We start from the raw sequence: 14820 nt of genomic DNA on the forward strand, positions 1-14820 counted from the left end.
ATTGCTTCTCCACCTCTTTTACTTTACATTTCTAGCACATCAAGTTAGAACTTCTTTTTCATTTTCCCCTTCTCTTCCTCTCACGCTTTTCAAAGGAGTACTGTATGAAGAGATGGTGTTTGGTGGCTTTGCCGAGCAGCTGGGATACTTTGATATCTACTGGAGTCCAGCTGTGAATGAGGATTGAAAGGATAAGTCAAAGCACAGCAGACTTGGATTTTTAAGATTTATGTTATTTTTCCAGGCCTCTCTGAGGCAAGATAGTTTATCAGTGCCTAACTCCAGAGAAACAAACCTCAGCAACATTGCAATGAGCCTTGACGAGGACTTAAGTTTTTCAAGCCTGCGGATCTCCATTCGTTCTCTCTAACTTTCATTTGGCTGTGTGTGGAACTATTTCTGTTTAAGGACTGGAAACTAGGCTTGTAACACAGCCATTTTAAAGTACTCTTTATGTTTACAAGAAATTCTGCTTCTTTTCCCTGTTTTATTGGAAAAAAATACTTCATCTTCCTTGTTATACTGAAAGATGGTTAGTTTCGTACAATATTTCAAGCTATTTAGAAAACAGGAAGAAGAAATTCTATCACAATCTTTCCCAAATATATATATATTTACTTTTTCATTTAAATCGTCCAGGTACTTCTTCCTAGAGACTAACATTCATTTTCACCAACAGACCAAACTTCAAACACCTACTAATATAGAGAGAAGGGTAACAATACTTTTCTTAGGATAAAGGATGGAAATTCATGTACATTCCTCAGGTCTTTCCTTGGTCTTCCTCCCAGCACAACAAAACCACAACACCCCAGAATGCCAGTTAAGTTTGACTCCAACTATAGTTTTGCTTAACCAACACCTTTACAGCAGTCAGAAAACATGCAAGCTATATGAGGAATGCATATCAAAACAAGGGTAAGAAAGTATAACTTCTAAGAAACTGCAAATTCAATTTTACACAAAAATTAAATACTTTCAGTGAAATTTCCATAATTTCTATTTCTTACCTGCATATCCACTGCCATACTCCTTGTATCTTTCTGCAGTCTTAAAAGGTAGGATGTATTTGGTTTAAAGTTTTTTTGTTGTTGTTTTGTTTGTTTGTTGGTTTGTTTTTAAGATTTCCTTCTTAATTGTCAGTTATGTTTCTGACAATTATAGATTTTGAAATCAATCCTATCTTTCCTTAACACACAATAACGTTGTGGCTAGATACACAAGGAAGCGATTATAGTAAAACTATCAGTGACCTGTAGGACAAATCCTAGATTACTCTAGGCACTTTGGATAACTGAAAAACTTGGGTATCAAGAAAAAAAAAATCTTACAAGTAATATTGTATTTTCATCTAGAGTGGTTTTATGTAGAAAAAGCAAGTTTCTCTTTCATGTAGAAAAACCACAAAAAAAAACCAGTACTGATTTATATTGGGAAAGGAATCAAAACCCATACTTAATTTTCTGTAAAGGTATTTTAAGTTTTTTTTGGGGGGGGGGATAGAAAAGAACATGCTATTTGTAACATTGGTTCCTACTTCTTCAATCTGCATATAGAAACATGCATCAGGTTTCAGCTTACTACAAAAATATCGGGTGTGGGGGGGTTGATGTAAAAGGATCTTCCAAACAAAGGGTTTTTGAAATAATATTGTATCCCTTCAATGCAGACCATTTAGACTTCATGCAGAACCAATTCTGAATTTTATTCTATGCCTCTATCATCTTCCTAACAGCAAAGTGTTTCCCTCAAATCCATTATTTCTAAACCAGTTCTCTAATTCCAGGTGGTACGTAAAGAGAAGGAAAAAACAAACAAACAATAAAGGGTGACTTATTTCAATTGATTTAAAAAAATTTTTTTTTAAAGTTGCTTTAGAACACTGAGGGAAAGCACACAGAATGCTGACATGGTTTGCAATAAGCTGTTTGCCTGGTGAGGCCAGGTGAAACTCTTGTATATGTGTTATTTCCTTGAGCATAAGTTTGGTTCTGATTTGATCTCCACTGGAAAAATCTCAAGATACATGAACTGGAAATCATCCTGACTGCCAAAAACTGGTCCTCACGTGACACTTTCAAGATGATCACTGTGACCTGTGACCTTCAGTTCGCTGGGTCTCAGCTACTGCAATCAGATTATCCCCATACAAGTTTTGTTTTGTTTGTTTTTATTTCTTTTTTTTTTTACAGCAATGCAGCAGTTGGTGCATTTAAAAGCCAATATTGAATATGAATATGGCAGCAGAGAGGGAAAGGAGAGTAACTCATCTTTTGGTACAGTTTCATTTAATTCCATTTGCTCAGATGCAAGGTATTCATACACACTCCTCTTCCACTGTCATTCTTTCAAAAATAGCATGCCTTTTGCCTCATCTGACAAGCACAGCTACTACTGTCTTATGTTTCATTGACTGAAAAGACAGATCAGAAAGATTACTGGTAAAAACATGTGCATGATTTGTATGTAACATACATACAAATACAAGAACTGTTCTGAAAGGGATTTTTAAGACAGGTCTGCTGTAAATTAATGCATAGCTCTAAGGTCAGTACCATTTCCCATCATCAGAGAGTTCATTCTTTAATTTCCATGCAACATTTTATTCTTAACAGGTTTTAGCACGTTTGTGCTGTGCTCTTCCCCTTAGTCAGAAGAAGCCTTCGCCACTAGATGTCACTATAAACAGAACATTGTGGATTACATTTCTGTTCCTGAATTTATAGTGTATTCTACTCTATTAATATATTTATAAATAAATAAATAAAATCTATCAAGCCATGTTGATTGACTTGCTTATTTACTAGAAGATGAGTAAAAGCCAAATTTCAAATACATACTGAATCCCTGAATGCGGATCTAAAGATATGATGAGTAAAAATGTTAAAAATACAATATTTGAAGCATGGAGAATAAAAGCTACCACTATTTTATTTATTAGCTGATACTGTCATGCATAGCCATTTTTTTTTAACTTATTTTTTTTTTTTAAAGAAAGCATGGTAAGTATCTGTCTCATTTGAGAGCAGAAGTAGCAGACAGATTTAATGCACATATGCTACAACATTAATTAGAGAATCAGATTTTGCAGAAGATTGATAATTTGATAGTGACAACTGTAGCTGCAATTAATTGAGTCTTTTCTGGAAATCTTCTGATGATATAAAAAGAAAAGTAATCACAAGGATGCCAAAATACAGCTTGAGGTGGAAGGGATGCAGGAATTATCTTCAGCATAAGGACAAAATGCCTCTCGACAAAGTGGAATTTGTACTGTGATTTTGCAATTACATTCCATCGTCTGTATTGACTTCTAATGGAGGAAAAGAAAAATCAGGCCACGTTTAAAAAAAAAAAAAAAAGCTTGAAAAAGCTTGTTTTTAACATAGACAAACAAAGGTTCTAATCAGTAATATAAGCAATCAACATTTAAAATGTCCTTAATAATAGGATAGTGGCAACAGAATAATGGTAGGAGAAAATAACTATTCAAATTACTCTGCTCAACTGACATTTAATAAATTCATATTTAAAAAATGACATTTAGAGAACTAGATGATAATGCAAATGAGGGCTATATTTATGAATGGGTGAAAAAACAGCTTCTAATCTGAAGTCTAAGAGCACCCTAGGTTTTGGTTCCCAGCAAGAAAACATCTTAGGTTTTGGAATGTGGCCGAAACTTGCTGACGGGCAGTGATCTGGTGCAGTACCTCAGCTGCATTCTGAGATGAATGCCACAGATTCCCCATTTGCCCCTACTTCCAGTGAAGAGAAAAAGCTTTCCAGTGTTGGCTCATTCTTGTTTATCCACATCACCCTCTTAACATGAACTAACATTTTACAAATATAGGATGGTCCAATATGTCAAAATGAGATGTTCCAGTTGACAAACTGGGGTGTTGCACTGTAGCAAACTGGAGTCGGGCTACTGTCATAAGGTGTTTGGATGCCTCTCTCCATTTATCGGTGTATATTATACATCTCTATTCTGCCTAGCAGTTTCCATTATCAAAAGGTCATTACAATTCTTGCAGAATATTTCCATTGGCTGTACCAGTCCTTTAAGATTTGGCAGAATTCCTTTGTGCTCAGCCACAAAAACATGTAAGAAGCATTTTCAGCCAGTAACAGTAAAATGTATTATGGTCAACATTCAAAATGCAGCACAACTGTAGTACTAACCTTGATCCACTCATTTGCCTTAGAGCAAAGAACCCAAAGTCAGTCCCTCGAGTCAAGCCAGAGAAGCTCTGCCTTCTCTTTCTCTCCCCCCATCCCTTTCCAAAAGAAATAATTCTTTGCTAAAAAATATAATAATAAAAAATCTATATTCATTTATATACTTACATTCCATTTATTACCGAAATGTTCATACTCCTAGCACTTACTTATTCAACAGGGCTACTACAGGGTTTATGGGATCTGGTGATGAAGTCAAATATTCTAATGTTACTTACTTGAATCTCAAATTTAATTGTTTAATCTTCCCAAACATCAATTAAATATTTGCCTCAGCTTATAGAATGGAGCTGCCTTTGCAAACTCTGAGATCATTTATTTCATGTATCTTCGATGCAGAACAAGCCAGAAATATCAGCTTTCTCTTGCTGCTTGATAATGTAGTTAATGTCTGTACCATGTTAGAGAACCATAACACATTACAGAAAGTTTAAGCTCTTCTGCTGATACATGAGGAAGCTTGGGAAAGAAAAAAAATGAAACCCTATCTGTGAAAACGTCAAAGATATGCAGGTTGGTAAGGGAGGAACTGTGTTAGACACTTCAGAGCAGGCTTAATTCTGTTCTCTTGTTTATGTGGTTTATTATGCATTTTTAATTACATGATTACACAAGATTGTCCCACAGGGCCCCAGCCTCACTCAGCAACGAGGTCACAGAGTGCAATTATAGGGTTAGAATGATGGGTAAGAGAGGTTTGGGAAGGAGTACTATGTTCTTGTGAGAGGCTAGACAGGATGAGATTTTGGTGGATGTATTAAGAAGGTACACAAAGATACAGCATTCTTAAAATTAAACTATGTGAGCTAATAAATTATCTCCCCAGTTCGTTTCATATACAGGTAACGACATGCACATGACCACTGTCAGCTTTTGAAGAGTTCACCTTAATTCTGATATTTATGCAGGACTTGAATGAAGATTCTTATCAAGTCTTGACTCAACATGCTACACAAGAGCTTCTTCATGCAGCTTCATTCCCTTTCTTTCCTGGAGAGTGACAGTGCTGTTGTTCTTGGAGAGTTGTTCTGTCTTTAAACAGAACTGTTGTTAGCTTTGTTTAGCACCAGTCAGTGCTGGGTAATAAGTGACAGCGATTTTACCAGTGTTGGGCTGAAGATACACATGGTTCATTTCATACTGTATTTTTACTACAGCCTCCTAAATTCACGTATTTAAAAGCAAAAGTCACCTAGTGTTGTAGCCACACATTTAAAGTATGTTAAAGATACAGAGACGTTACGTTTCAAAACCAACATTAATCTCAGGTTTTCCTCAGGCAATATTTATTGTAATTAAATCTTAAACAAAATTAAAGAAAAGCCTACACCTTGCATCATACGGAGTTTGCAAGTCTTCTCATCTCACACTTGAAATTACATCCCCTTAATAGAAAGTCACTTTCAGTTTGTCAGAACAAAAATGTTAGAGCTTCAGAATGCCTGTTTGAGTCTCAGATAAAAAAACACCAATGCATAAATCAAAACAAAGTAATCAATACAGCTGCTGCAATATTTGTGGCATTCATTTCAATATCTAGACTAAAATCCCAGATAAAAACATCTGAAAATGAAATAATCAACATCGATCATTTAAATCAAATTGAGAAGCTTTCAGACTGTGTAAGAGTCATGACTACAATTGATTAAGTGGGAACTTCAGGCATACGGTTTAATTGCACAAAGAAACCCCAACCTATTTGTTGGTGTTGAGCTTTTTGTTATTTCAACATATTAATAAAGAACTATTCAATGAACATAAAACTCTTGAAATACAGGCTGAAAAAGTCTGTAAATTCATTTAAAAAGCCAGCACTTACGAGCAAAGATGGGAAAAAAATCAACATCACAGAACATACACTAGTCAACTTGACCTTTATTAACTCTGTAACCATCTTCTTGCTCTGCTCTCTGTCCCTTCAGGACAATCAGGCATAGACTTTCTAATAGGCTGGGGTTTCACCTACTTCAGTTCATCTTGAAAGAAACATTAAGTCTCTTTGGGATAACACAACCATAGGTGATTTAGGTTGGAAAAGACCTCTAAGATCATCAAGTTAACCTAGTTCCTTGATAAAATTTTACAGCCACTCAAGACATTAATACTAATCTAATCAAGCTCCCTTTTGGAATTATCCACAACTGAGGGAGAAGAACCCATTTCACTTGGAGAGGGTTGAAAGAGGGCAAACTGCAGAGCTCAGCAGAGTATTTAATCTCCATATCTGTAACCTGGATCTAAGCTGTATCAAAACAAAAAGGGTCTCTTACTATGCTGAATTGTAGTGCTACCACACATTAAGCAGCAGGCGTTTGTAAAGTACTTCTCTGAATACTTGGAGATACTCGAGGGAGCTTTCTAACCATGCCAATTAGTAAAAAGAAATGCTTAGGTATTCAAAACCTAATGGTAGACTTGGTTGCAGACCTTTGTGTGGAAGATCTCCTTAAGAGGATGATGCTTCGTTGTGTTTCTTGTCTGTCATTGACTCTGTCAACCTCTTTTGCCTTAAAAAAAAATCTCAAGATTAATAATGTTCGCAGCTTTACCCTTTTAGATCTATCAAGTTTATTACAAACACAGATGTCCTAATTTATTTGAGTGACATCACTGGTACCAGTATATCCAACTGTTTCTGTTCATACCATGTAATTTAAATTGGTTGCCGCTTTTGCCAATGCTTATAAGCTTTCGGTTAGGTTTGCCAAATAATAACAAACTCTTGGAAACTGAAGACACATCAAAGTTATTTACTAGTATACAACTAGACAGTTAAAGACAAACCCTTCAGGAATGGTCTATGAATAATAATAACAATAATAAAGAACATTGGATAATAAAGAAAACCTGTTACTTTACAACAAAAACAACTTACTACTGATCTGACATGTCAAGCAAACTGTACGTAGCAGACTGATCTAGTAAAATTATTCACGTATTCTTAGAATGCGAGACAGCTTCAACGGAAAACACTACATATCTGTTGCTTTAAAACAAGCTAACCCCCCCCCCCCCCCAAAAAAAAAAAATCCCTTAAGAATTCAGAAATAAATCAAGTAAAGCTTTTTACAATACGGAGAACAAAATCAAATGTAACTTTTGCCATGAGAGTACTGAAACTGCAATAACTTCCAAAGCTTCAATGAACATGACCACATCCATGCAGCCATGTGGCATGCTCAGACTTCATTAAGTTGGCTTTAAATAAAAGCTCATGTAGCCAACATGAGCTGTCGAGCATCTCTGGACTGTTTCATCTGCACTACCCCAACTGCAGTCATGTAGCTGGGAGTACTCACACCAGCCTCCTGAAGCAGAAAGCTATTCAAACCTCAACAACCTGCACTAATAATCTGATGAAGTTTCTTGGAAGTTCATTCTTTAAACTGGGCATACACTGGAGGGTCTAACTAAAATTTAAACTGGTGGTTGGTGTCCTGGTTCTGTTCTACTAATAGATTTTAAACTGTCTTCCTGCCCTGCTCACTGCAGTGCCTTCCCAAGCTTGTATAAAAATATTTTACGTAATTGTTAAACCTTCGATTACAAAATACAGTGTAAGACTCATCACAGATATTTATAGTCCGCACAAACTTTGTTTGCTCATCCATAGCAAGCATTTAATAAAGCTAGTTCATCTGGAAAGAAGTTAAATTAAATAATCCAAAATGAATGTGATGCATATTCAGAAAAATATGGTGTTTAGAACTAACAACAATGAAAATTAGGCCGTAGGAAAAATAAATTCTGCAATATTTCTCCCATTTATTTCACTTTATCACCAAGGAAAAAAATAAGTAAGATATTTTACCAGCTTGGTACTAATTTCTTCATTGCCCTGTACAGAAAAAAGTATTAATAAATAGAAATTTTAATAATTGCCCCTTCCTATTTAAGTTCCAACTTAGATTTCACACACCTTCTGACACAGAAAAGGGAGGTCTTTGTTAAACCAAAAAAACTTGGATTTTCAGTCATATAATCATAAGAGAACCAGAAAGCTAAAGTTCTTCATCACTTGTACAAACATAATTGCATAAAAAGAAATTATGTGCAGTTCCCCCATTTGTCTCCACTCTCTAAAGTTAACATTAACAAGCACCCTTGTTAATGACTTCAGGATTAGACAAGTACCCCTGAGTAGATGGCCACTGGAAAGGTAGACTACTCTGAAAACTGGCCTGAACAAGAGCACTGAACACAATGCAAGTCAGATGCAGTTTCTAGGCTTGGACTTGGAAGGTCATCTCTGAGAGCTACTTATTGCCTCCACCCAGCTCCTCTTCCATGGAGAATCAGGCAGGCAGGTGAATCCAGATGACATAAGCTTGACATAAGCCTCTGCTAGATCCATGAGTCCACACTCCTCCTGGTATCAGGAAGCAAATTTCACATATAATGAACTCGCATGCTAAAAGCTTCCAGGCCACACAGCCCCATCCAGGAAACACCCCCCTGTTGGGGGTCATTAATCCCGAAGTGTTTCTTCTGTAGCTACAGAAACATCCAACACATGAATAAGTTATTTCTCCTTATCTCTGTCAAAGAGAATCTGATTGTTAAGATCTCTGAGTATGATGACATTCTATACATTTGTTATAACTTGAGAATTTTAGCAAATGTATAAGAATGACCACATGGAAAATACCAGTGCAAGGAAGACCAAACGACAATCATCACTCTCCTTCCAGTAAAGGAATCTTAATGCCAACATATCCCTGGCACAAGCACCCCATGTTGATGTTTCAGTACCCACAGAAGCAGAGAAAACATGAGCACACCACAAGAAAAAGGAGGAGGTACTGGGATGTCTGTAGTGGTAAATAATTTTATCATTATTACTGAAACTTCTGAATACACCTTTTTTTTTTTTTTTTTTTTCCTATTTTCTTTAACAATTAAATCCACATTAACAATAATCCTTTGACTATTTTCCATTCGATATATAATAATATATGCCTTTTTGCCTGTAACACGATTTGAAATGCAACAGCTCTATCCACGCACTAATTTAGTTATGAGTTTGCTTTTTATACACCCTACTCAGATGGAAATTCCTTAAAGCCAGATAAAGGTAGCAATTTCATTTAATATACTGTAATTAATAAAACCAGAAACCTCAGTTATCAAGGTGATCATATTTTCAGGAGAGAATGTCAGTGAAACATAATCAAGATCCTGCATGTTGACAGAGCTTGTTAAAGGCATTCTTTGCCAGAAACATCCCTACTGCTCTATGCTATTCTATCAAAGAAAATTTTCTAATTTTCCACATGCATTCATAGTTTTTCAACATTTATAGTTTTAAAACACAGAGCAGGAAGAAGTACACTCTATCATACTACAAAGTTTGTCTTTAATACATTATATTACATATTTTTTTAATTAAAATCCTATTATTCTTTGCAAGAAACTATGATTCACAGTGACTTCTGTAATAACATTAAATTCATGAAGTAAGCACAGGATATGTATATCTCAGTCACTCAGAGAAGCAAGCATTTTGCGCTAGCAAAAGGGACAATCCAAGCTGTGAAAGTGACGCCATTCAAAGGAGTGAGAGGAAAGATGGGATCCTCATGAGCCAAGGGATACCACCACATCTGTGCAGTCAAGCTTGGGGAATTAAAATGACAGGAATGATTTCACTTTGATGGCTGCTCATGAGATTATCAACATACACATCCCAGAAGATGCTGGTAGATTTATACTACCTATACTTTGAAAAACAATGTCAAAGCTACTATGGATTTTCTTCATCATTCTTTCCACTTTCTCTTATAAACACATCTATGCTAGAACTATTCTTGAACAATTCTCTATTTGTATAACCTCTTTTAACTAAAAATTTATCAAGATAACAAATATCACTAATATTTTGTTTAATACTATTTATCTTCTGAGTTTAAATTAATAATGCCATATATTCTACATTTATTCATGTTGAATAATTTTATTTAAAAAAAAAAAAAAAGAACAACCACCTTCTACTTACTGACACATCTGAATTTTAGATCAGCCTGTCTCATTACATCTGTGGAAGATCTGGGGTACTCTATCTACTCTGACAGGTTTAGCTTCAGCTGAGCAACATAACTCAACCTGCCAGCATTCAAATACTGGGAGCACACTCACTGCAAATAGTTTGAAAATTACACTACGATTTATTTGTTTAATGTAACAGAGCACTTGCTCTATAACATTAGTGTTATGATTCCACATACCTAATCAAATTAATTTTCAAATGACAAAAGTGAGCATCCTTCACCCCAAACAAACCTGTCCACAGTTCTGGGTCTAAAGGTAATGAGCCATGTTCCTTATATGAAAGGAAATTAGGATATGCAACACACAAAGACTTTCAATGCTGGTGTTGTATAATCATGTTTGAGTGTGCCTATATTAAAGCTATTTTGTGCTGGGGGAAGGTGCCATTACTTTAAAAAAACTCACAATTAAGGCTGTTGTATTATATGAACCCAAGTACAAAAACGGGACAGAGGGCACAAACAAGGTGCATTTCATCTGAAAGGAACTTGGAAGATTTTCTTCAGAAGTACACCTAAATCTCTCCCATCCTGAAAGAGCGTTCCATTTAAAAATAAATACATAAATAAAATCAGAACTAGAGTTAGCACGGAATATAATCTCTGCAAAATATGCATTAGTGAGAATGCCAGTCCAAGACACTAAACCTTTCACTTCGTATTTTCACCTAATAGCCTACTTAATAGCCTACTTAATAGCCTGCACTACCTCCTGCAAGGATTTTGCCACTGCGTATTGTCAAAAGCAACAAAGGTTGTGCAGGGGTTGTTTTGTGGTTTTGTTGGGTTTGTTTTGAAGCATCAAAGCACACATTCTAATGAAGATTTACAGATCAGCACTATTTTTATATCTTCAATGAGTTTCCAGTTGCAAAAGCACAGTCCACACAGGAACATGACTCAAGCATTCTTGAGTTGCCTGTACATTCAGAAATCATGGCAGCTCTACCAGTCTTTGGGGTCATGGGGGGATGTTTTTCTTCCTTCCATCCACTTCTGTCACCCCTCTTGTGAAAAGAAGAAATATCAGTTACTGTTGTACACTGATCATTACTTGATATTGGCAAAAAGTGCTTTCAACTACTTTCAACTAGACGTCGGAGAATAACTTAATATTTTTATGAAGTAATCCTTGTATCACTGACTTCAAATTGGCCATGAAATACCATAATTCTAGGGATACAGATATAATCAGAGAACATTTTTTAATTTAACTTCAATACTCGGCTCACGTAATACAAAATTTAATGATAGTGGAGAAGATAATCTTGAACTGTTCTTCATAAAGATAAAGAACACTTGAAAGCCATTAAGACTAATAGCATTAGTATTTCCTATGCATGCTAACACATTCTTTCCTTTATTTTTACTGGTAGAGAATAACCCTTCAGAAAGGGCACAAATGAGCTATACAAGAAGAGACCTAATATGCCCAAAATACCAGAATGATTAAAGATCTTTTAACTGACTTTGATATTGATAGGTGTCAATCAGTAAAGCTGTCTCTAAATCTGTCTAAATCTATATTAGATATGATACTAAAGATTACACAATGGAAGCATGATTGGAATGCTATCTTTTGAAGTTTAAAAGGTTCTACCCTAGCCCCCATTAGAACCAAGCTGTGTCAGTGAATACTTCTGGACTGAATGAATGTAGGAATTAAACACTTGTCCCTGCCCTGGTAAAATTAGGATACATAGATGAAGATCATGTAGCTGCATGCTAATGCTACTTGCTGTTCAAATGAATAATGCTTTGTAATTTTCAACACTTGCATAAACATTAAAGATACCTTTTATTTTATTCTAGACTGACTGACAGGACTCCAGCATTTGAAACATCAACCCCCTGTGTCCAGCTATCTGCACATCAATACTAAATCATACAATAACAAAAGAGAGAAGTATATATTTCATTTCTAGATGTTTTGCCACCTTGTAAGTTTCCATTAAAACAAGAAAATGAAGTTTCAGGTTTCCTAAAGCATATATGTATAGATATAGATATATAGATATATACACACACCCCTAGTGCAACCACAGTTACAGGCTCATGTTTTAGTAATCTAAAAATACTCTTTTCCATAAAATTACACGATCCAATGTTGAAATTAAAGAACTTCTTTTGTGTCTTTGTAAAGCAAAAACCACCTACAAAAAAAGATTTTCTCAAGTTGTGTTGTGACACATTTTACACCTTAAGGGTTGAGACATTTATATATTCCGGTGAAGAAGCCTTGGCTTCAAACCAGGGTTGGAGGTTCTAGCAAAGATGTTTGATAATAAATGAATTAGTGGAAACTGCCATCAGCAGAGCATATCGGGCAAATACAGACAAGGTATGCCAGTTCTCAGGAGAAGCCTTGCATTTCTTTTGAAGAAGTCTCAAGCTGAACAGATGTTGTGTAAGACATATCTGACATAGGGACCTTCACATAAAACAACTGATTGTTAAAGACTCTGTAAAAGCTTTGGGACAGGTAATGTAGAAACATGCTCTGAAAAATCCTGCACAACTTCAGGTGAGTATATACAGTACCTTTTTTGCTCTGGCATAGAATATAACAATAAGCATGCAAGGTTCTCATAGTAAACTGTTCATGGCTTACTTCAAATGTTCAGGTCCTAGAGTCTCACAAAATACTTCTTAACATTTTCCTTAGCATGTCTACACTTTACAGTGATTAAACTAATTTCCAAATGCAAGCTATGGGAACCTTGTAATTTTTGTACAGACTATTACTATTAAATCATTCTCCTTAGAATCTTCTCCTCTCTTCCTCTAGCTGTTCAGGAAAAAAGCAATGGAGAGCAAGAGAGGAAATAAAAGGCAATGAAAGAAGATGTAATGGATACAGTGAAACTATTTAGTTTTTCCAGTGAGTAATGTCAAGTGCAACAGCTAGTGAGCTTATTCATTTGGTTTTATATAAACAGGATGATCCTTTTGAAGTGTCTAACAGGCTTCATTATCTCAAGCAAGAGAATCTCTATGCCCTGGTCTACATGTCAAGAAATTAAAATGCATCTACATGGAAACATGCAAATAGAAGTAATTGCACCTAGTTAACATGCTGAGCAGGCTCCTACAATGTTTTTCCAGTGTGTTAGTAAGATTAAAATTAAAACCAGCTGTCCATCTCTATCCTTGCAAAAATCATGGATCTAGCTGCAAAAACATGAGGGTTCTGGATCTCTCAAGTTCACCTGTTTCCCAGATAACTATACTACTTGGCTCCTTTTCAGCATTTCCCTCAAATTTACAGTTTGGTAAGTGGATCACTATGCTTAACTTCTCCCCATACCCCCCTCCCCACCCCCCCCCCCAAAAAAAAAGAAAAAAAAAAAAAGTAATAACACAGATATATTTCCAATATCAGTAATCACTTCTCAAGCTCACAGAACTGAAACCTTACACTGTGGACCTCAAGGCTGGGATAGATATACTGTTGCTATGTTGATAGAGAACAGATAAAAATGAGTGACAAGCATTTCAGACTTTCTTCTTCCCATTACCATTCTAGCAGAAGTTAGAAGAAATAAGAGCAAAAGGGAAATACCCATCAGAAAGAAGTCCAGTATCAACAGTTTTTCTGTCAGAAAGGACAGTTTTATCTTTAGTCTTGTGCCATGATGTTGCATAAAAACTAATATTTTAAGCCTCTGAGAGGTTGAAATTAAAGAGTTCACTGGAAAACATCCCATCAGAGCATGACGGATGCACAAGCTGAAGGTCTTTCAGTCTTTGAAGTGCTTTTTGACAAAACAAAAAATTTGGATGCAACATATTCTTTTTGATATTTCTGGAAAAGGTAGGGCATGAAAAAATCACCTTCAAATCAACAAATTCTGAAAACCTGCTCTAAACAGCACCCTACTTCAAATAATGTGTTTGCTTTTAAGGAATTTGTTTCTTCTTTTTAATTATAGCTATAATAGAATTGATATTGTTTCATGAAAGTGGAATTCCAAGGGCATAAACTTAACTTTTTTCTTCAAGAACACAAGTATGGATAACACCACTAAAGCTCAAGTCATGAGATCATGAAACAAGCCCACAAAGAGCATCAGCTCAAGACACCTTAGTCTATATTCTGGTCATATCCCAAAGCATTTCCGTGTAGCCATTAAAGCAATACTAACTTTAAAGTAGCAGTGATACTCTTGTATCACCAATAAGGAGGACTATTTAGAAAAATAAAACATAAAGAGACACAGACTTGAGCAACTTCCACAATTCTGTTCTAGCACAGATGTGAAGCAACTGAACAGAACACAATTAACATGACAATATCCCCTTCATTAACATAGCAGTGACCTAGTTATTTAGCAGGATGAGGTGTAGATGTTTAACCACACACAAGTATCACATTTGCACACAGAAATGGAAACAAAATATGCGCACCTGGAAAGAGTGATCAGCAACAGTGAGCTTGTATTTACTAACAGTGGTTTCTAAGTTTACAAATCCTGTACTAAACAGACCATTAGCAGGGTCACTAAACATATAACCAAGATGAGCATTTTAA

The 14820-nt window shown here is 35.6% G+C and overlaps 1 protein-coding gene across 1 annotated transcript in view; it reads right to left on the reverse strand.

The window, feature by feature from the left end:
* The window catches only part of TENM2 (teneurin transmembrane protein 2), a 1369797-nt gene extending 1363053 nt beyond the window's left edge, over positions 1-6744 (reverse strand). The window contains exon 1 of the mRNA XM_084535365.1: positions 6670-6744. The gene's annotated coding sequence lies outside the window, so the exon portion shown is untranslated. The remainder of the gene's footprint in view (positions 1-6669) is intronic.
* Between the last annotated feature and the right edge of the window lie 8076 nt (positions 6745-14820).

Source organism: Aythya ferina, assembly GCF_964211825.1.
Source record: "Aythya ferina genome assembly, chromosome: 14".
NCBI classification, from domain to species: domain Eukaryota; kingdom Metazoa; phylum Chordata; class Aves; order Anseriformes; family Anatidae; genus Aythya; species Aythya ferina.